Below are 22,869 nucleotides of genomic sequence, written 5' to 3'. Positions count from 1 at the left end.
TTTTTTTTAACACTTTTTTTGACACAGTTCTTTTTTAAATGTCATTCCCAGGGGTGCAGGCTATTTTTTTTAAGCCTGCACCCCTAAACCCCAATTCTGCACTTTTTTTCGACACCTATTCAATGGTGAAAAGTTGTCCACGTTTTTTATCAAAGACTTTTCAAAACTGCGATAAGTCTTTGAAATTGAATACGGTGTAAAAGTAAAACCTGCGATAATGACGTCATACCTCCGATATTAACGCAAAAATGTTTTCGCTCCCATATTGAATACCCCTGTAGGTGTTATTTTCTGTACAAATTTGTACGCTTTGGTCTTTTTGACAACTTTTGATTGATTGTATGTTTTGTAGTATTTGTACACCAATGGTATGCCATTATTAGGAAAAAGCTGTTGACGTATTGGTGCCCCTATGCGACCGCCCCAGATGACTTGTTAACCTAGCACTGTCACTTCTGCTCTTCTGATATACAACCCCCAAAAAATGTTGGCGTTGCACATGCAAATGCCATACCATACTTGCCAACATGATGGCTGCCGCTTCTGGGAGGGGACAGCCAGGTAGGAGATCCTGGAGGTGTGAGGCAGGCAGGTGGGTGCTGCAAGGAGTATGGCGATGTTGCCCCACCCACCCCCCATTCTACATACAATGCTGTGATTCCTTGCAATTTAAGATGGGGTTGGGACAACCCCGTCATAATTCAGTGTGTATCACCTCATCAAACCGCCTAGACCCCCACTTCACTGAAGAAGTGTGCTGCACCAGGCAACAACAGGCAGCTTCCAGGAGACTAGCCTACTGTTATGGGCATATAAGAAAGCCACCCAAGATTTCTGATTCTCCTGGATGTTCTAAGAGAGTTGGTAAGTATGCACAATATATATCCGCTCTGTTCTTTGTGTTCTGATGGATGCAATTAATTAACACATACTTACCTACTCTCCTGAAAGGTGCATGAGGCTACGGATTGTTCAGGAGTGCCCTGCATCCAAGGAAGAGTGAGTGGATCTCCTGCATCTCGCCCACTTACTAGTTAAGTTGGCAGGATGGGGAAATGATACTGGGGAATTGCCGGTCCGTAGGGAGTGAGCAGTGTTAAAAGTATGCAAGTATGAATTAACACTTGTTCTAGTAGCAATTACATATTGCCCTATAAAAATAACTTTTAAGTTCTGAAAATAAAGGTAGTAAAACAAAAAGGAGGCATCTCCCTCCCTCAAGGTAAAATTCTCACATTGCTACTTGTATGGTGGTTTCCAGGTCATGGCCCTGGAGGGTCAAAGAAACACAGCAGAGGAGTTAACGGTCAGCCAGCGACCCCCTATGTCCTTTATCTGATGTCACTAAATTTATTTTGAAGACCACAAACTGTGTGTAATAACTTCCCACCATTCAGGAATCCAAGTGGCTCAACCGATCATGAAACGCTGCGTGTGGCACCGGGCTTACACTTAAGTGGTCCGATAGTCGTCACTGTCGGCCTCCTTCCTTTCCTCATTCTCCATGCCTGCTTGTTTTGCCAGCGCCGTCCCATTACCCCTATACAGTGGGCGCGCAGAACTTGGATAGATTTATCCTAGATTTCATGTTACTGTTGGAAGGCGGCACAATCCAGTTGAGTTTTGCTATATACACCTCTATTTGGCTCACTACCTAGTTCCAGCACCTCATGACTTTTATACCCATCTGGGTTCCTATATACGACTCGACTTGTCTTGTGACCTTACTCTGAGACTTCTACGTGTACCAGTCCTAGTCTTGTTTATTGACCTTCCAGTGTTTTAGGTCTGCATCTTATCCATGACCTGTCTGGTTAGCAAGCCCAGGACTGGAACACAGTCTTCTTTATAAAACGACTACCCTATCACATTATGAAACAGGCCAGGGGGCTGCGACTTGTGTATTTGGTGCCACGAAAAACAAACTCCCTTGTGGTCATCCCTGACTCCATTGTGAAAACCACTGGTGCATTACACTCCTCGTCTCTGTTCCAGCTGATTACCATTAAAAAAAATCTAAATTTAGCAGATACAAAAACATTGAAAGTTTTCAGGTCACTCTAAATGTTCCAAAAAATTCACTAGAGACCCCTGAGAAATCCAAAGTGTAGGCTGTCTGCAGACCAAGAGGCAGCAAACTAATATCAGTTTGGATAAGGAGAGTGGAGAATTACATTTTAAAACTAACTTCAAATTGGCTTTTGGAGCCATTAAGAGACCATTATATATAAATAAACCCTATTGATTCAATTTTAAGTGTTAAGGAAACAAATTGTACAATTGAAGCGCTAAGGGGATGGAAAAACAATAGAAGCTGAACATATGACTATTGACTGTTACAGGCTTACTTGCAAGGCATACAGAAGCATAGGATGGCTCAGCCAATACTATATTGACATATGCAGCATTATGTAAGCTGTGTGGGTACTGCCGAAATACATAAAGTGGTACTGGCCTGTAAAGTTGTAAAAACACTGCAGAAAGGTTGGTGCTTCTGTTCTAATGCTGTATTAGCGACATATTGGGACTGATGCAGAATTAGAGTTCATAGGGTTTACATTGCTCAAAAGTATCATGCACATAAAATGCACATGTATTCACCCAAATGCCGAACTCTATACATCAGTGTCTAAAACATGAGTATTTACACCCATCCTATACTAGGGTTGGGTACAGGATCCCGGCGGTCAGAATCCTAACACCGGCATCCAGACAGGGTTAGGATACTGACTCCAATTGGTAGGTTTCCTAACCCTCCCCCACCGCAGCCTAAACCTAACCCTCCCCCGTATTGCCTAACCCTAACCTCCCCCCCCCCCCCCACACCCGCAGCCTAAACCTAACCTTTCTACCCTAGTGCCTAACCCTAGCACGTTATCCTTCCCCTAACCCCACGTACCATCAGATTGCTGGTGCCAGGATTCTGACTGGTGTTGGAATTCCGGCGCCGGCATCCCGAAAGCCGGGATGTTGACTACAACCCTCAGGGCCGTAACTAGGGTAGTGCGACCTGTGCCATGGCACAGGGCACCGCAGGGCAGGAGGCGCTGTTCAGGCTTGTCAATTTTCTGTTTATTATCATCCTCTTATCTCATCCCCAGAATCTCCTGGTCTCCCCTATCTCATCCCTGGCCCTTCCCCATGAAGCCATTCCCCTATTTAGGGTGCATTATGTCCCTATTTGAAAAATGGGGGACGCCAATGCTATTTCTGGCAGAGGGCACCAAAAAGTCTAGTTACGGCTCTGACAAACCTATACTAGATGCAAAAGATATGCCTCTAAAGAAGGTGCATTTCCTCTTATGTCCATACTGTATGACCCAAATTTGTGAATACACTCTCACTGAACTTTGCATATGTGAAAATGCCCTGTGACATCCCAGTTCCACCTCTGGCCATAAGTGTAGAAATGCATATAACTGCATAACCTTACTTTATGTGCACATTTCCTGACCTATGGGCCTCATTCAGACCCACTCGCAAGCGGCTGTCCGCTCGCAAGTGGGTCGATTGTGTGCACTGCGCATGCGCACAACGGAGGGAGCTCCGTCGTGCGCATGCGCCAGACGCGACGAGCGAAGGACTTTCCTTTGCTCGTTGTGTCTGATCAAAGGGGGCGTGCTGTCGATGTTGATTGACAGCACGCCCCCTTTGGTGGGCGTGCCTGCCAGACGGAGGCGTTCCCAAGGGAACGCCTACCGTCAGAAGCCGGCCCCACTGACATCACTAGTGATGTCAGTGGGAGTGATTTTGGCTCTGATAGAGCCAAAATCACTCCAGGGCTTGTGGTCGAAAACCCCGACCACAGGCTTCTGGTCGCACTGGCGATGGTCAAGACCATCGCGACCATCATCCTGCACGCTCGTGTGTGCTGTGGGTGGTGACCCACAGCTATACGAGCGTCCAGGAGGATGCTCCATTTTTATGGAGGACGGCCCTCATTCAGAGCGAGCGCTCTGCTCAGAGCGTCCGGCTCTGAATGAGGGCCTATGTGTCATCCAAATTTATGCAAGATGCACTTTGCAAAAGGGAATGCATTTGACTTTGCATCATCCGTACTGTATGCAACGGTTTGTAACATACTTGCCATATACCTGCCTACTCTCCTGGAATCTGTGGGAGGCTCTCAATTTTAGGGTAGACCCCGCACCCCTGGAAGAGTAGGTACTCCTCCCGCAACCTGCCCACTTCCTAGTGAAGTGGGGAGAATAATACCGGGAATCAGCTGTCTGTGAGGAGGGGATTTGGCCTAGTGATGTGATTCTATGATAATTGGAATATTTGGCCCTGTTCCCCAATTTTAAATATGCGCTATTCACTGCATTTTGCGTGAGGGAGTAGGCTGACAGAGCTGTTGAGAGACACTGCTATGGCTTTATGTAAATGCTGTTTTGTGTGACTTGGACATGTAATACCCCCAATAATTGAGGTATTACAGCTGCTCGCACAACATTGAACTTTTTTGCGCATGCACAAGCAGTGAGGGGTCCGGTCAGGGCCGTAACTAGGGTGGTGCGACCAGTGCCATGGCACAGGGCACTGCAACGCAGGGGGTGCTGTTTGGTCCTGTCAATTTTCTGTTTGTTATCTTTCTCACTTGTAGCTTCCTCTTATTTTATCCCCAGCATCTCCTGGCCGCCACAATCTCCTCCATGGCCCTTCCCCATGAGGCCATGGCCCTTTTTTGGGTGTGTTATCTCCCTATTTAAAAAAAATAGGGGGGCGCCAATGCTCTTTCTGGCAGAGGGCACCAATGGCTTTGGGTCCTGTGATAGGTCAGCTGGAAGGCTGAGGATAGCTTGTAGAAGAGAAAAGTTAGTGAGCGGCAGTTAGTCTGCGGTACCTGGAATGGAAAGTGGTAACGTTCAGCGTGTTCTTCCCCACAGCAGACATTGTGACAGAATCCAGAGGTAAGACTGAGTTGCAAAAGCTGTCACCCATACAAGGGAGAGGGAGAAGGAGGCGGCAGCGATCAGCCCCTTAAGCGGCACTTGGAGCAGCGGAGGGCAGCACGCTGGCCAGAGGTAGCAGGTTCAGAGTAAAGCCTGTAGTCGCCTTTTAAGAAGCTGCCGACAGCCCCCTGAGGCAGCGCTAGTTTACAGTTCTAAGCAGAAGGTTTGTGGCTGCCTGAGGTGAAGCGAGGGGGCTGTGGACAACCTCCGGTGGCAGTGCCCAGCAAGAGAAGCCAAGCAACCACCACCTGGCTCCTAAGACTTGGGGAAGAATCATCCTCTATGTCTGAGCCTGAAAAACTAGGACCAGGTCTGTTTAATAACTCTCAGTATTCTGCACCTTGTCACACTCCCCTCTCATCTAGTCAAAGGGTAGCAGCAAAGGGCTAGATGGACTACAAGTCCCAGTACAGCATTGTGCAACCAGGGGATAGCAGCTCTAGCAACCAATCAGATTCTAGCTATTATCTTTTAGAAGGTACTAATAAATGTTAGGTAGAATCTGGTTGCTATGGGCAACATCTACACTAGTAAAAACCTGCACTACCCCTAAGACACATTGTTGGGCGAAAGAAACACACACGGAAAAAAATAAAAGATGCTTGACGCTAGCAGAGTGGCAAGGAACCTGGTGGCTCACTCACACCAGACGTCTCGGGTCGCATGGCGTGTTGATGCTAGGTGTACCAGAAGTGGTCCTACAGTTCAGATTTAGGGCAGACAGTAGATAATTACTTTTGGTATGTCGACTATACATTATTGTCCGGACGTCGATTCTCCAGTCTGTACCGCAGTGCAATTCTTGTTTGAGATTAGGAATTCGCCTCTAGAATTATACATTTGCTGAATGAATTTTAAGGTGGGCTATTGGTATTTTTAGCCTGAGGCAGTTAACCCTCCTAACAACTTGGTTGTGTTTTGTCTCTAAGTGGCTGCAGGTTTCAAGTTAATAGTACAGTACTTGCCTAATTCTGCTCTATATACTAAGTTATGAATAGCTGCTGCCTAGTAGGATTTTTTCATTGTTCACGCAATTACTGTTGCTAAAGACCTGAGGCTGCGCTGTAAGAGGTGCCCATTCTACTATGTATACAGCAATGCAGGAAGGAAATGAGGGGTGGTAATACCAAGCAGGAGGAGTTTCAGCCTTCAAGTTTACTTTACACAAGGGAGGGAGGGGGCTTTGACTGCTTACCCTAATTTTAAAAATAAGAGGTGGTACCAGGTGCCTGAGACATGTGTGTGTAATATATATAACTTTGTAATATTGGAGAAGGGAAAAGGGGAGACTCTGAGCACTGGTGACAAATAAATTAAGATAAAGGTAGAATTACTCCAAATTAGTAAAAATGCAAATGCAGATAGTAGTATCAGGGATATATTATCCTTATGGAGGTGCACCCATTATAGTAAAGGTGCATACATACGTAAAGATTTTCTGTCCAACCATCCAACTAGTTGATTGGTTGGAATGAAAATCTGGTAACGTATGGGAGTAACTGATCAGCAATTTGCTCCTAAATGCCAGAAAACAGATGAAAATGGTCGTCAGACAAGTTTGTTAAATGTTTGATCTAAACCACAGTTTCTCAAACTCTGTCCTCGGGACCCCAAACAGTGCATGTTTTCCAGGTCTCCTCTCAGAATCACAAGTGAAATAATTATCACCACCTGTGGATCTTTTAAAATGTGTCAGTAGTAATGAATACACCTGCTGGGTGACCTGGAAAACGTGCACTGTGTTGGGTCCTGAGGACCGAGTTTGAGAACCACTGATCTAAACAATTTGTTCAAACAACAGTTTTTGTCCATTTTCCGTCATTTGGGAGAAAATTGCTGATTGTCATTTGCTTTCATACCTTACCAGATTTTCATTCCAACCAATCAGCAATTTGCTCCCAAATGACGGAAAATGGACAAAAACTGTTGTTTGAACAAATTGTTTAGATCAAACATTTAACAAACTTGTCTGACGACCATTTTCATCTGTTTTCTGGCATTTAGGAGCAAATTGCTGATCATCAGTTACTCCCATACGTTACCAGATTTTCATTCCAGCCAATCAACTAGTTGGATGGTTGGACAGAAAATCTTTACGTGTGTACCCAGCTTTAGAACAGCATATAGAACAAGGGAAAGAAAGTACTCTTTTTGGGGGCACAAGAATCTACCTTGGATAGTAAAACTTAATACCCCTTTTACGCCTAAATTCCGGGTCTGACCTAGAGTTGGAACAGAGGCCCTGATTCAGAGCCGGATGCTGTGACAGAGCGCTCGCTCTGAATCAGGGCCGTCCTTCATTTTTAGAGCGGCCTCCTGGCTGCTCGTATAGCTGTGGGTGACCACCCACAGCTATAGCGAGCGGCTAGGAAGATAGTCGTGATGGTCAAGACCATCGCGACCATCGGGCTTGCAACGAGACCCTTGTGGTAGGGTTTCGTTGCCGCAAGCCCTGGAGTGCTTTCGGTTCTATCAGAGCTAAAGGCACTCCCACTGACATCACTTGTGATGTCAGTGGGGCCGGGCCCCAGACGGTAGGCGTTCCCATGGGAACGCCTCCGTCTGGGCAGGCACGCCCACCAAAGGGGGCGTGCTGTCACTCAACATCGACAGCACGCCCCCTTTGGTGCAAGACCCGGAGCGACGGTTTGCCCGTCGCTATCCAGGTCTCACGCATGCGCACTGGGCCAACATCGACCCGCTTGCGAGCGCTCAGCATCAGGCCCAGAGTTCCAATCCGGATCAGACCTGGAATTTAGCCAGCGCTGACCCAGGACATTCCCGAGTCGGCGCCATTCACACCAGATTCGGGTCTGCATAGACCCGGCTTTTCCTGCGTTGAAGTGGACGCTTGGTGATGACGTCATCTCCAAGCGCCACTGAAGCCGGTCCAATCGGCCAGCATGTGGCGCGCTCCAAGTCATCGTGACCCGGAGTGCGCCGTTCACACTGCAGGGTTTCACGGGTTACTCCCATGGTAAACCCTGCTAGTTACCTGGGTTGGATTGCCGGGTCACTAGATCCGGCTATCCAACCTTCTCCCCTTTTACACCAAGGAGCTACCCGGGTTATCTCTGCAATAACCCGGGTTTTAGCTTCGGTGTAAAAGGGGTATAACTTTTAATGTTTTGTCATAAAAGAATCATAGGAAACGAAAAACTTAAATTATAAACCTACAATAATATACATACAATAATTGCACAACGTTATATTAAAAAAAACTAACACTTGTATCATATCAAACAGCACAACCGAGAGTGGTCAAGATTTATGTAAATAGATTTAATAATCCAAGGTAGCAATACCACAATACAAAAATGTAAGGAAAACCACCCCTAATTGGTTCTGATGCAGCTGTAGCCAAGGTGAAGTTTCAAGTTTGTGTGTGTGTGTGTGTGTGTATGTATGTATGTATGTATGTATGTATGTGTATATATGTGTGTGTATGTAATATATAAATATATATATATATAAAAATTCTGTACAATGGAAAAATATCCCAATGTCTGTAAGACAAGCACAATCCAACCACATATGAATTAATAGCAGATGTTTAACAGTTAATAATCTATTATCTTCTGAGGAGGAGGAAAAGAAGAAAGCAAATGAATATTCAGATCACAATTTAGGACAGCATTTTCCTCATATATCAATCATCTCAACATAAGTATCTTTTTATGCATCTGTAAAGTAAATATTCTTTCAGACTAGGGGCTGTAATCAATTAGTTTCGCACCTGTGATAAAGTTGCAGACTTTTCGCCTACATCGCGTATTTTAGCACCTGAAACTTATTGTGCACGTACCCGCTATTCATCCTATTAAATTCCAAAAGATGCGAAAATGGTGACACACGTAGTCAGAACAGGCGGAAAGTGGTGTCAGAATCTGGGAAATTAGCCTGAACCCCCCCAAAAAGATGCAGAAACATTGGGGATGAATGTAGTAGTGCCCGATTAGCCCTAATATTACTGTTTGGGGTACTTAAGTTGGTACAATTGCCTCTAATTAGCGTCTTAACACAAGTGGTGAAGAATGGCATAAAGCGGTATTTTTAGTAGAAAATAAGTATTCCTGGCATATTTGGGGTACCTGAGAATGGGTATTAGCATCTTTTAATGTCTCTAAAGTGAAGTATTAATAAAAGTGAAATTCTGCCCTCATAACAGCACCTGTAATCCCCAAAACACTTGACCCCTTCTTAGAGCACCCCCAGAACCTTATTTCGCTAGTTTGCGGATTTGTCCCCCCACTTTGTGCTTTTTCGCCCCCAAATTCAAAGTACTTTTTTGGGGTGTCTGCTTTTTTCCTGGAATTGTTTGACACAGTTGTCCTTTGGGGGGGCTGTCCTAAGGGTGCTGAGTGGTTTCCACCACTAAATAAAAATTTTGCATTTCTTTTCTCCTGCTATTCAGAGACTAATCTTTTTCGCCTATTACATTGCATTGACTTCCCGCGTACGTGAAAAGCGGGTGGAATTGAATACAGAGATAAGTTTCCGACAGGCGAGAAGTCTTAATTGGCGATACTTTATCACGGATCTCGTCTTTTTGCTACTAATTGAATACGGCCCTAGGTGCAAAAAAATCTATGTAGGAGTCAAAATTGTGGATCAATGTAGTTTCACTAGTCTGGATTGTTTAAGGTGTGGTAAAGGCAGTAATTAAATACGACAGTAATTAGTATCATGTGAGTACCAAAGGGGATAGTGAAAAAAATATACTGTTCTATGGTGCAAGTGGCTGCTGTATCTCATATACAGGTGTATTAATGGGGTATGAGCGGATCTGCCTCCTATACCCTGGCAGTATGAAAAAAGTTATTGGCATCTGCTGTTTATCCGGTCTACCTCACTGGGAGTCTGGGAAAATCAGCGCAGGCTCCCTGGTGCAGTGTCTAGTAAATGAGCGTGCCGTATGTATAAGAAATAAACAGAAAATCATGAGGAGGAAAACCTGAATGCTGCTGTCCTATATATGAGATATAGGGCTCTATTTACTACAATCCGCATTTGTAATGCAGATTGTAGTGTGATATTACCGACTAAATTCGCATTGCGAATTCAGGCAATATCACAGGGATTTAATACAAATCCCTTGCAGGGACAGAGCTTGCGAGAAAGCTCTGTCCCAGCGAATCCCCTCCACATTGCGAATACTAGTCACGGTATTTTCTCAAAAAAATACCCTGATAAGTGCCCCGTGCATGTGCTGACCGGCCGCCGCAGCTACCCTGCCCCCGTTGCAAAGCCCCTCTCCCTGCGACCCCCCCCCTCTCCCTTAATTACACTTACCTGCATGATCCGGGCTCCGGTGATGTCCTCCGGTCAGCTGACATCCCATACTGCACTGGGACCCTGTCAAGTGCCGACCGGGCCCTAGTGCACCATGGGAGACCAGCTGACCAGAGAGAGGATATCACCAGAGCCCCGAACACCAGTCCCTGGAGTCAGGTAAGTTGTTTTTTGTTTTTTTTACTTTTTTTTTTATTTTTTACAGTGAATCAGCGTGTGGTTTGTTTAGACCAAACAGCTGATCACTGGGGCCGGCTCCGGGCTCTGCTCTCCCCGTCAGTGCGGAGCAGGAGTCCGATAACCGGGGGAGACCCTGGATAACGCCACCTCCAGATGGCGTTATTATCACAGGGCTTTCCACGGTATTTTTTCACAATTTATTTTTAGTAACTACCAGGCAGATCGCATTTCCCATTACAATTATGGTAAATGCGATCTGCTTACTAAAAATAAGTGATACTTAGGGGTTGGAGTAGAATTTTACGAATTCTACTCCAATTGCCCTTTAGTAACTGTAGGTGATACTAAAATAATGTGAAAAGGGTGTGAAAACACCCTTTTTCACTTTATTTTAGTAAAAATAATGTTAATAAATAGAGCCCATAATCTCAGAGAATATGAGGTGACATGTGCCGAAATGCTAGTTTCCCCATATTTTAAGCAACTGGCCCATTCATTATTAAGGGCCTGATTGGGCTGCCTAATTTTGAGCAAACTCTTCAGATGGCGTTGATTCCAGGAGCCCTGCACTTTCCTATGGTAAGGAGGTCCGGGGTTGTGAAGAGGAATCCGAGCAGATCCCTCCGCCACCTCTGCACTGAGTGACCTGTGGCCGTGTGCATGCGTGAGTTCAGGTCACACATGCGCAGTCGGCCTGTATCATAATGGTGAGTAAAGCTGGGAGACGGGGGATCGGCGGGAGGCTTGCCTGCCTTTCCGGGGGGGGGGAGCTGCACCCGTTTATCGGAAGGGTAGGCAACCCTGCAGGACCCATTCTGCAAAGTAGCAGACTGCTCACTGCTGAATCACCCCTCTGATGAATAGACCCCAATGTGTGATAGTTTGTGTGTAATATGTTTGTAGCTCCAGTATAGATAAAATAATACAGTATGTAGTAGTATTCTTGGCGTGACATCCATTGCCCTGAGGGGCCATACTCCTACCACACTCATTATCTCCACTGCTTTTGTCTTCTGTGGTGTTAGATTTTGCTTTTTAAGATTCTCCTCAGGGAAGGGTGGGTGTTTAAAATGTGGGTGAAGTAAGCAATGAGTTTATCTCATGCAAACAGCCATCTGTCCTCACTCTGTCATCAGATAACAGGACAGATCCTCAGCAGAGCTGTGACACGTGTGAATGTTCTCTGCCTGCCGAGGAAACAGCACATCACTTCTCCCCATGGGACAGTCATCTGAGCCCAGAACAGGTTGTCAGGAGCTGGAGGTCCCTGAGCCCTTTGCCTGTTACCTGATACCTGCACTCAGAGTGAGTACCTGCTTGTTGCACTAGTAAGCTGCGTTAAATAATGATTGAGTGCTGCTCCCCACAAGGCTGACTGTTTCATGAAGTTTTCCTGGCATTTTGTACAATCTGTGGGTGCAGAATATCTTTGTATAACACGTTAATTCCTTTGATAGTCTCCACTGTGCCTTGTTACATTATCCTGCCATTTTGATTTTATTTAAAGTGTATTATTGATTTTATTATGATTATTGTATTGTCATAAAAACTCTATCAGGAATATTTCCATTGGTTTTATGTGCACTAGTGGTTTTCTGTTGTCAGCGTTCTTGATGGCTTGTAGTGTTGTCTATGTCTACTGCATGTATATCTAAAAAAAAACATTCGTTTGGAAATGGTTTCCCTGGTATTGGAAGTACTAAATCAGAGGTGCACAACCTGTCGCTTGAGGTCCCACATGGTTGTCGGGCAATATTTAACTTTTTTTTTTCCCCCTCCATCTTGTTGTCATACAGTGCTGTTTATAGCTTTTAACGGTTGTTTTAAAAGGCCTGCTGATATGTTACATATAGGTGTCTCTTTCATAGACTAAATGCATTAATTTAATTTACTACTGAGATTAAGGGGGAGATTGGACAAGTGGAGTTTTCCATAGCAGCCAATCTGCTTCTACCTATCATTTTATCATTTATATACTTATAGCATTTTATACTTTATAGATGCTAACTAGAAGCTGATTGGTTGCTATCGTCACTCTTTAGGAGGCTTTCTACATCTCTCCCTTTGTTTAATGTACAGCACTTTGAAGGTTAGAGTGGCCCCCGAAGGATATCAGGTTGTCAGTCACTGAGTTGTGATTAAACCAGAGGTTACCAAACACTGTTCTCAAGGCACACTAAAGCTGGCCACACATCTAAAGATTATCTGTCCAACCAGCCAACTAGTTGATTGGTTGGAATGAAATCTGGTAAGGGATGAAAGCAAATGACAATCAGCAATTTGCTCCCATACGCTGGAAAATGGACCAACACTGTTGTTTGTTAAAAGTTTGATCTAAACTATTTGTTCAAACTTGTTTGACCATTTTCATCTGTTTTCTGTCATTTAGGAGGAAATTGCTGATCATCCTTTACTCCCATATGTTACCAGATTTTCATTCCAACCAATCAACAAGTTGGCTGGTTGGATATAAGTTGGTCTAGTGTGTGGCCAGGTTAACAGTCCAGGTTTTAAGGATATCCATGCTTGACCACAGGTGACTTAAAATAGTACCTCAGTCAATTTGATGTAACCACCTGTGCTCAACCATGGATATCTCTAAAACCTAAACTGGTGGGGAGCCTTGAGGACCGCGTTTGGGAACCTCTGGATTAAACTATACAAAGGAAATATTTTTTGACCCGGACTAATTTCTGTCCTGTAGTAGTTTTTAATCATAAGCTTCTGTTAAAGAACCACTGGACTAAGGGGCTGATTCAGCACGGGACGGAATTGCAAAGCCGCAGAAAAGACGCTTTGCAATTCCGTCCTTCGAAATACGCAAATGCAGCAAGAGGTTTCTGACACCCCCTGCTTAATTTGCGATCCCTGCACTGCGACCGAGGTCACATTCTGGAATAATCATCGCATGGACGCAGATGCTGGCCGTGACATGACCCCACTTCCAGGAACGCCAGCCATCCCCACACCACAAATGCATCTGCCTGACAATAAGGCAAAGGCATAGCAGGGTCTGCGTTCGATAACACAGGGCCCATTCTGCACATGCACAGAACGGGTCCTGTGCGCGCACAGGTTCCTGATGATCGTGAATCTGCGTTCAGCATTGCAGCCCCTAAATTGCCAAGATCTTAAATTAATCTACTGATTTCAGGACCTCTGGGCCTGATTCAGAGGTTGATGCAATGCCGATGTTTGCACAGTTAGGTGATGTTTTGCTACTACGCATGCATGAAAAATGAAACTAGGTGTGCAATGGCATAGCAGTTGCATACAACATTGCTATCATTTAGAGCTGGCATCTGCGTTTCATGGGCATTTGCTAGTGGTGACCTGGAGTGTACGTAAAAAGAGAGCATCTCGTGTGCATTATGGACATGATTCGGCATACGGCTGCTGTCTCTTTTTCAGCATTGCAGCCACAGTGGCCATATTTTAAGAAAACTAAAAGGAAGACTCAACTGTCTAGGGGCTGCTCGAGGAGACTGAATTCAGGTTGGATCGCAACTGCGATTACTCACATTATTGGCCAATTGTTCCATTCTGGGCATCACAGAGTGATTGACCAGAAATGCCGTTTGTGGGAGGTGACTAGAGGGTGGTCGGCGTGCCAGTGCATTTGAACGCCATTGCAGGGGCGTGCATAAATTATCCACTGCGATGGCATACGCAGCTTGAGCTCTCACTGCGTACCGGAAGGCTAGCAATTTCTGAGACCTTGTGCAAGTGTGTGTAAACCTCTGATGGTACTCAATGTTTTCGCAGTCTTGCAAGTATGACGGATGTGTGTAAGGTAAAGTGGGCGTCCTTATGTTGTGCTGCGACAACATAGCGATTGCAGTGGATTAGCATACCTTCGCAGCGAGACTGTGTGCATAATCACAGACACAATCCAATCTGACCGATGGTGCGTCGATGGTGTAGAGGTCCGATCCACCAGCGGACTTGAACATTGCTCTGATATGCAAAGTGTTCATCACAGGGCTTGCTCGATCGTTCGCATGTACTGCACAAGGGGAACGCTTCAACTGGCATTTGCATATTTTACTCAGATGCAAATCTATGAGAAAACTCATCCGCACATGAATAGCGCACCTCTGACCAGGCTCTGGATGAGAAGCTACAGTCAGGTCCATAAATATTGGGACATTGACAGAATTTTCATATTTTGGCCTCTATTCACCACCACCACAATGGCTTTGAAATGAAACAAACAAGATGTGATTTAACTGCAGACTTTCAGATTTAATTTGAGGGTAATTACATCCAAATCAGGTGAACGGTGTAGGAATTACAACGATTTCTATATGTGCCTCCCACTTTTTAAGGGGCCAAAAGTAATGGGACCCGGAAGACCACGGAAAACAACTGTGGTGGATGACAGAAGATGTAGAATCATTTAGGTGAACAGAAGTTTGGCTATAGTATGGAAGCTTTTACTTACGTATATATTTGTGAATTTTGCAAACTGTCTTCCTATTCTGTCGACTTAGATTTTAACTCTTTGATGACTGCCCAAAGCCTTTGCCACATGCAGCGGAATCCATATCCGAGACTTTATACAAATGCCGCTACACGCCTTTCCCTGGGGTAAAGCCGCGCATCTGAATGTGCAAGGACTGAGACACCCACTGTCAGCATCCGTATACGCTGAAATACCGCTTGGTGCGTCAATACACACCATTGCTCGCACCAATGAAAGCTTCACCAGCTCCACGCTAGGCGGGGGTGTATCTATAATGGGTGCACCCACATTTTTAATACTTCCCTCTCCATTGTCCCAGGTCGGCAGCATCGGCGCTGTATAAATCTTCTGGAAAATGGCCGGTCCAGCCATTTTCCTGGCATTTTGCGCATGCGTAGTAGGGAAATCACCAGGAGAATGGCTGCTTTGCCATTTCTCCGGTGACCTGCGTATGAGCAGTAGACTCTGGACACGACTAGGGCGGGGTGAGGGGGGAGAGGAGAGGGAGAGAGAGAGACACCCCCACAGACTGCACACGGGTCCTCTCCTCTCTTAATACACCCCTGCAGATTCTCCGTCAGAGTATGGTCTCCAATGTGAGCTATCATGCGCTTGACTTCGCAGCCACTTTAGAGACACGCCTGCAGCGCTCCCACAATGCGCCCATAAGACAGACCATCTCTGTGTATTCGCTAAGCCATCTCACGGACACCACCAGCGCATTACAACACATTTCTGAGAACTGTGACTCACGGACCCTGGACACATGCGCAGTAAAGAAAAATATCTCAACTGCGTTCTGACAGTGCTTAAGAATCTGTCCCATAAGCTTTAAACCGCTGCACTATAGGCCTGATTCAGAGTAGTACGCTATGCCGATATTTTAGCAGTTGAGCGATGTGTTTCAACTGCGCATGCGCGAAACGCAAAGTAGCTGCAGTTTGAGACAGCATTCGCAAAGTATGCAGAATCGCAATGCCCTGAGAAGACCATTGCGATCCATGGGGCTGTTTATGGGTGGAGTCGGGGAGGTGGCCGAAAGTGAATGCAAAAAAATAAGAGTCCAGCCTGTGGGCACATTAAGGGAGTTCCAAGAGTGTGTCTGCGATCGCGGCTGCGTTCTCAATCGCAGGACCACAGTCCTAGAGGCCATATTTACAGAGCAAAATACCTGAATCTGCGCAGCCCAGGACTTGAGGAGTCGATGTGCATCCGATGTTGTCTCGAAGATGGTGGGTTCTCAACCCCCGGCGGGTCTGCTCAAAACGCAGATAAGGAAAGTGGGTGTAGCAGTATGTGCTCAGGGCCGGATTCAGAGCCGGACGCTATTTGCGGACGGTCGTTCCTAAAAAGGGGCCAGCTATTTAAATTGAGCGCTCGCTCATTGCGGTTTGTTGACTCCTCTATGTCTGAGCGAGCGAACGAAAAATGCGCTCGCTATTTTGTAAAGACGTCCCTTTGCCGTTCGCATCACACGTCATCTCCGGTATTTATTTGATTAATCGGATACATCGAAAGGCATCTGAACTGCTCGCAGTGCTTGTGGTAGCTTTTTCTTACCGCTATCACTGCGAGCATTTCAGGCTAAAAGACAACCAAGTGACGTGGTCAATGATGCTCCTTTACTAATTATGCACTCCCATGAAACGCCCTTTTTACCGTTAGGCACGCCTGCGTTCGGATCTCTACTCCCCCGTTTTCAAGCACCTTCCCCTGTTACCACCCACAAACGGTACATTCTGTCAATCAAATTAGCAGCCCCTCTCTGTTTTGCGAGCGCTCGATTTCCGACCGCAATGACTGGATTGCGCATGCGCATTACGACCCATACGCATGCGCAGTTGTGCGAACATCGCTCACAGCAAACGAGCGGCCGCTTACGAGCGGCTCTGAATCAGGCCCTCAGTCCGTTGCACGCTAGTGCAGGCAGGAAGTCTGTTGGCAGGCATTACCATGTTTTCGCACATTGACAGCTGCGATTTCTCACGAAGCCTATGTAATAGCATACAACTCTGAATTAGGCCCAGTGTGTTGACAGATCTATGTTTAGCCGCACACCTGGAGCCAAACTGCAATTGACAGCCCAGGGCTCTATAGAGTAATTCGACAAATGTTACATAGTTTATTCATCTCTGGACAGCTATTATTAATAGGATGTTGTGCAATGTATTCCCTGGTTATCAAAATACCCCCCCAAAAAACAACGGCTTCCCGACTGTCAAATCTCGACAAGGTATTAATGAAAGGCGTCGAAATCCCGACGCCTGTCATTAGACCTACGTCGGGAGCCTGACGCCCGGCATACTGATCAAAGGTAAGCCGGGCGCGGACAGGGTAGGGTTAGGTTAGGGGCTCCCTCGGGGGGGACTTAGGGTTAGGCACCCCCCCCTCCCGGGAGGGTTAGGCTAGGGGAAGGGGGTGTTAGGGTTAAGCAACCCCGGGGAGAGGTTAAGGTTGGGCACACACCCCCTCCCTCGGGGAGACTTAGGTTTAGGCTGCAGGAAAGGGGGGGGTTATGTTTAGGCACTTAGGGGGTGGTTAGGGTTAGGCACTAGGGGGGAGGTTTGGGTGAGGCACCCCTAAAGGAGGGGTAGGGGGGAGAAGAGGGTTAGTTATACGTACCTTCTTAGCGGTTGGCAGTATTACATACTGATTCCCTGTTTGCTCTGGTTTAAATTGTTATGCCAGCTCGAGTTAGAGCATATAGAGACTTGCTTTAAATTGTATTTATTTTTTTTATAAAGTGATATGTGATTCCAGATTTTCCCAGTAGTATCTTTTCATAAACCAGACAAAAATACTAGAGATGAGTGGGTCCGGTTCTCGGAGAACTGGACCCGCCTGAACATCGCTATTCTGAGTCTGGTTAGAGTCCGGCTCGGGGATTCCCTGCCTGACTCTGATCCAAAAACGAGGCAAAACGTCATCAATACCGCGTTGGATTCTTGCGGGTTTTGGATTGTATATAATTCACTTCCAGCAGTGATCGGCGCCATTTCTTTGCTGAGTCCCGGGCTGTGATGTGCTGTCCGTGGGGTGTGCTGTGCTCCATCCAGAGGGCAGTATTGTCCATCCAGGGGTCTGCAAGGGTGTGCTGTGCTGTCCATACAGGAGGGTGCTGTGCTGTCCATTGAGGCTGTATTCCAGTGTATCCGTATAAGCACTGTGACACTGCAGGCTGTACCCCAGTGTATCCATATAAGCACTGTGACGCTGCAGGCCGTACCCCAGTATATTCGTATAAGCACTCTGACGCTGAAGGATGTACCCCAGTGTATTCATATAAGCAATGTGACATTGCAGGCCGTACCCCAGTGTATCCATATAAGCACTGTGATGCTGCAGGCTGTACCCCAGTGTATCCATATAAGCACTGTGACACTGCAGGCCGTACCCCAGTGTATCCGTATAAGCACTGTGATGCTGCAGGCCGTACCCCAGTGTATCCATATAAGCACTGTGATGCTGCAGGCTGTACCCCAGTGTATCCATATAAGCACTGTGTGTTTGTGCTGCTGTATGTATTTCAACTAAAATCACAAATAGTTATACTTGCAAAATACTCTTATGCCATTTTTCAGCCTTGATTTGTAGATACCAACCTGGTGGTCTAGGCTGTCCTTGATCATAACAGCCATGTTTGGTCAGATGCAACTCAATTGCCAAATGGAGAGGCTATTTTGTGATGGTATCTGGAGATGTTCTCCCTCCTCCCCTCCCAGCCTTCCCATACATAATCCCAGAAGCACAATGATAAGAGATGTTTAGTACCAGACTTTTAAATCCTTCTGCCCCCTTCCTGTTCAGAGCTTCTATTTTGTGTGCTACCATATTAATAGTTCACCCACCTGTTCAAGAATCAAAATGGGCAGGTGTGACACCGGCATTACTCCCATCGGTGGGAGGGCCCAAGGACAATTCCATCTTACACCTCTTTTCTTTGCATTATGCGCTGATTGGGGCATTGCTGACTGTCTTTTTGTGTAATGATAAACATTATTGTTATAGTTTATTAAACTGCCATCTGTCTGCCACTGCAGTGCCATTCTCTTTCCTAGATGTGCCATGTTGGCAATTGAACTACCACAGCCATTGAAGTATTTGACATGTGGTAGCTGAATGCCAAAAATGTACAAAATGTTTTAATGCCACAGACAGCATCTCCTGCATGCTCCATTCATTTTTTTTCATATGCAGATCACCAAAGAGCTCAACTGAGGCAAGGACTGTTGTGATTCATTAAAATATTTTTTTTGTAATTGCCTCCCCTACTCCTTCATAAATTTTCCTTCGGAATCCAAAACTTAAATTTACTACGAATCAACCTTTCCTTTTCCTGCCTTCAACTACATACATACTCCAGCTCCCTCAGGCCTCAGTCTTGATTAATAAAAAGATTTGTTTCCTAATGTGCCATGTTGGAAGTTGAACTGCCACAGCCGCTGAAGTTTTTCAACATGCGGTTGCTGAATTCCAAAAATGTCCAGAATTTTTTATGGCCACAGACTGCATCCCCTGTATGCCCCTATGTCTTTCAGGAACTGAAGAATTTGATCCTACATTGATCCTCCCTCATAAATTTTCTTCAGAATCAAAACATTAAAATAAATAAATGTACAGACTAATCAATCCTTCCGTCCTTTCCCTGTCTTCAGTCCATAAACATACTCCAACTCCCTTGGGCGTTTGAACTAGTTCTTGGTTTTAAACTTCCTATGAGATCATATAGTTTGTTAAACTGCCATCTGTCTACCACTGCAGTGCCACTCTGCCATGTTGGAAGCTGAACTGCCACATGTTTGTGCCAACCACTGCTGTCACTTAGCTTAGTCAGCCAGTTAGCTCGATGCAACCTTTTGGCCTAAACTGGATTAAATCAATATTGTGAGGTGGTCAAAACTGACTGGAAAAAAATGTTATTAAGGTTAATAATACTGTAGGAACAAAATCAGGCACAAATTATGTGATTTCAGCTGTTTTTATGAATTTTGAGAAAAAAATACAGATCCAAAACACGCAAGGGCGGTTTTGACAAATCCAGATCCAAAACACGAAGGAGATGCAGATCCAAAACCAAAACACAGGGGTCGGAGCACAGCCCTAAAACATATATACACATTTCCTACCAAAATAAATAAGTAGGAGAATGCTTTTAAATATATATTTTTATGGGTGCACTAATTTCCTGAAAATAATCACGAGTAGATTTATTAAAGTATATTTTTTTCATTGTTTTGGTATTTTTACAACTTTATAGCAAATTAGGTTTTACAACACTTTAAAGTAAAACCATCTACTTAAAAGGCCTACCAAAGTAAGTACCCTATTTTGTAAAAAAAATAAAATAAAATAAAAATGTGTGTATTAAAATTTAGCCGAATATCGTAAGAATGAAAAAAAAAAAGTTGTTATTGTTAAACTAACACTCAACAAAATAACATGCTAAATTGTGTCTGGTCACAAAGCTGCAAAGTACCCCAGTTAATTAAGGGGTTAACTTTCTGTTTGGCGTAAAGGGCTGCTTAGAAACTATTTGTGATGAGTACGATCAGGAGCCCGAGCCTCTACCCTGCTGTGATAGAAATCCTGTAAACAAATTGTCTGGCGCTCAGAGACACTGACATTGGTAACATGTATGAGTGTTACAGCTGAGCTACTGGGTTCAGCTGGAGAAGCCTCTGTGCCTTGGCTTAGCAGTAATAGGTGTGCTTGGTTGGCAACAGTTGCACTTAGGCTTGTAATGTGTGTGTGCTCAGGGATGCAGTGAGCGAACTGTGCGAGCATCCATCCTCCTGTATCCTAGCAACCCCAGAGATGCTGCATCCCTGCACAGGCGGAGGTGGTGAAAGAATAAGGAGTGGGAATTGTGCACAAGTAACCAATTCGCTGCCGCACTCCATAAGAACACCCTTCTCTGATGCTTTCTCTCATGGCCGCATCGCCTTTATCAGTTCAGTGCTATCAATTCCAAAGGCTTGTTAATGCTAGACTGCATCACCAGTCTATTTGTATTTCAGCCAGGAATGGATTTTTTTTTTTTTTTTATCCAATTACCAATTGGACAGCCAGCGTATTGCAAAGGTTTATTTATTTACATATATTAAAGGACTAACATGAGAAAGATCTCTGCTTTAATATAGAGTATAAGAGTGTGACCTTTAAATTAGTGGGACGATGTAATTTGCTCATACTGTTCAGAATCATTGTGGGCAGAATAGCAAGAGGTACCACTGTCACTGTAGACTCCCTGCGTTTTGGCTAATCGTATAGCTAGGGCTGTAACTAGGGGTGTCCAGCTGCACAGAGCGCAGGGGTTTGTGGCCGGTACCGTCACCACCCCACAGCCCTTGCTTCTGGCTAGCAGAGGGCCTGGAATGGCACCCTGCAGCTAGTATCACCGCAAGCACACTACAGGCAAGCACCCTGTCGTAATTACAGCTGCCCAGAGCGTCTTTAAGACTCTCCGGGCCCTGCTGCAGTTCCCGAGTGCAGGCATAATTAGCGCATCACAAGCTATATTCTACCTCATATATAGTGCAGTGTATATAATACCACTGACATGTACTGGGCCGGCGATCACGGTGAGCCGTTAGATATGGCAGTAGGCCAGCATGTCTGAACTGTATGGGTTTTTTTTCCCCAGATGTGGGCACCATTCCACAATCCAAGTTCCCCACTCTGTGCAGAACTGGAGCAAGGAGTATGGGAGAGCAGCAGAAAATCCTAGTACCGGCTCAGGACATATGTACATATTGGTCTCCTTATACACTGGATAGTGTATGCAATACAGAATAAATAATTAACACTATAGATGGTCTACAGTATAAGCTGTATGAGAAAGAGTTTAAAAAAAGGGACCTTCTGTGTCAAATATATGTCTCATATAAATGACCTAAGTGATCAGGAAGAGGTTAAACATCCCATAATAAATATGCATACATAGTATAAACAGTAGGAGACAGTTCTGAGGGCCTGATTCAGACCTGCTCACGAGCGCTGAGCGCTCGCAAGCGGGTCGATGGTGCCCTAGTGCGCATGCACGAGATCCGAATAACGATGGGGTAGCCGTCGTTATGGGTCTCGCACCAAAGGGGGTGTGCTGTCGATGGTGATTGACAGCACGCCCCCTTTGGTGGGCATGCCGGGGCCGTGGCTGCCAGACGGAGGCGTTCCCATGGGAACGCCTACCGTCTGGGTCCGGCACCACTGACATCACTAGTGATGTCAGTGGGAATGATTTTGGCTCTGATAGAGCCAAAATCACTCCAGGGCTTGCGGTCACCGCTACCCTACCGCAGGGTCTCGTCGCAAGCACGATGGTCGTGATGGTCAAGACCATCGCGACCATCATCATGGACGCTCGCATAAGCTGTGGGTGGTAACCCACAGCTATGCGAGCGTCCAAAAGGCCGGACGGAAAAAAAACAAAACACGCCCTGATTCAGAGCGGGCGCTGGTTCAGAGCGTCCGGCTCTGAATCAGGCCCTGAGTCTGTAAGCACACATTCTCCTTTCTCTTGTCCAGTGCGCTGATTTGTTCGCTCAGATCCACACACTTGGTAGAATTAGTGGGAGAGTGGGTACGAATTGCCTGGGGGGGGGGGTCACGCATAGTATTTTCCATTATTATATTTTCTGGAGGAGGTGTGGCAACGTATGCTCCAGAAAAAATGAATGGAAAATACTATGCACCACTGGGCATGTGCCACAGCTCCTTTCTATCCCTTATACTGCTACTCGTTTTTTCTTTGGAGAAGCCCAGAGAGAAGATGCAAATGATCACTCGGGGGGAGAGGCTGAGTTCTTCACACCATTGGGCCCCACCATGACATTATGCCACAAGGGGAGATGCTAAAATGATGCAAATCTTGTGATTCTATGAGAATTGCAAGATTTGCAACATATTTGACCTGCCCCTTTCCTATGGACCTGCGATTCCCGGCATTCTTCCCATCTTGAGATCTTTACTAGAATGTGGGTG

General features: G+C 45.6%; 1 protein-coding gene across 4 annotated transcripts in view; it reads left to right on the top strand.

The window, feature by feature from the left end:
* The window catches only part of ADD2 (adducin 2), a 91,232-nt gene that overhangs the window by 18,751 nt on the left and 49,612 nt on the right, over nt 1–22,869 (top strand). For 3 of the 4 annotated variants that reach the window (XM_088470837.1, XM_088470834.1, XM_088470838.1), the window contains exon 1: nt 11,566–11,729. The exons of the other annotated variant lie outside the window; for it this stretch is intronic. The gene's annotated coding sequence lies outside the window, so the exon portion shown is untranslated. Of the gene's footprint in view, nt 1–11,565; nt 11,730–22,869 lie in introns of those variants that run through there. 4 annotated transcript variants of the gene reach the window in all.

The sequence above is a fragment of the Taudactylus pleione genome, unplaced genomic scaffold (assembly GCF_031769625.1).
Source record: "Taudactylus pleione unplaced genomic scaffold, aTauple2 ptg000105l, whole genome shotgun sequence".
Classification (NCBI taxonomy): Eukaryota; Metazoa; Chordata; class Amphibia; order Anura; family Myobatrachidae; genus Taudactylus; species Taudactylus pleione.
Note: the sequence above shows the minus strand (reverse complement) of the source record. Positions and strands in the feature narration are given on the sequence as shown.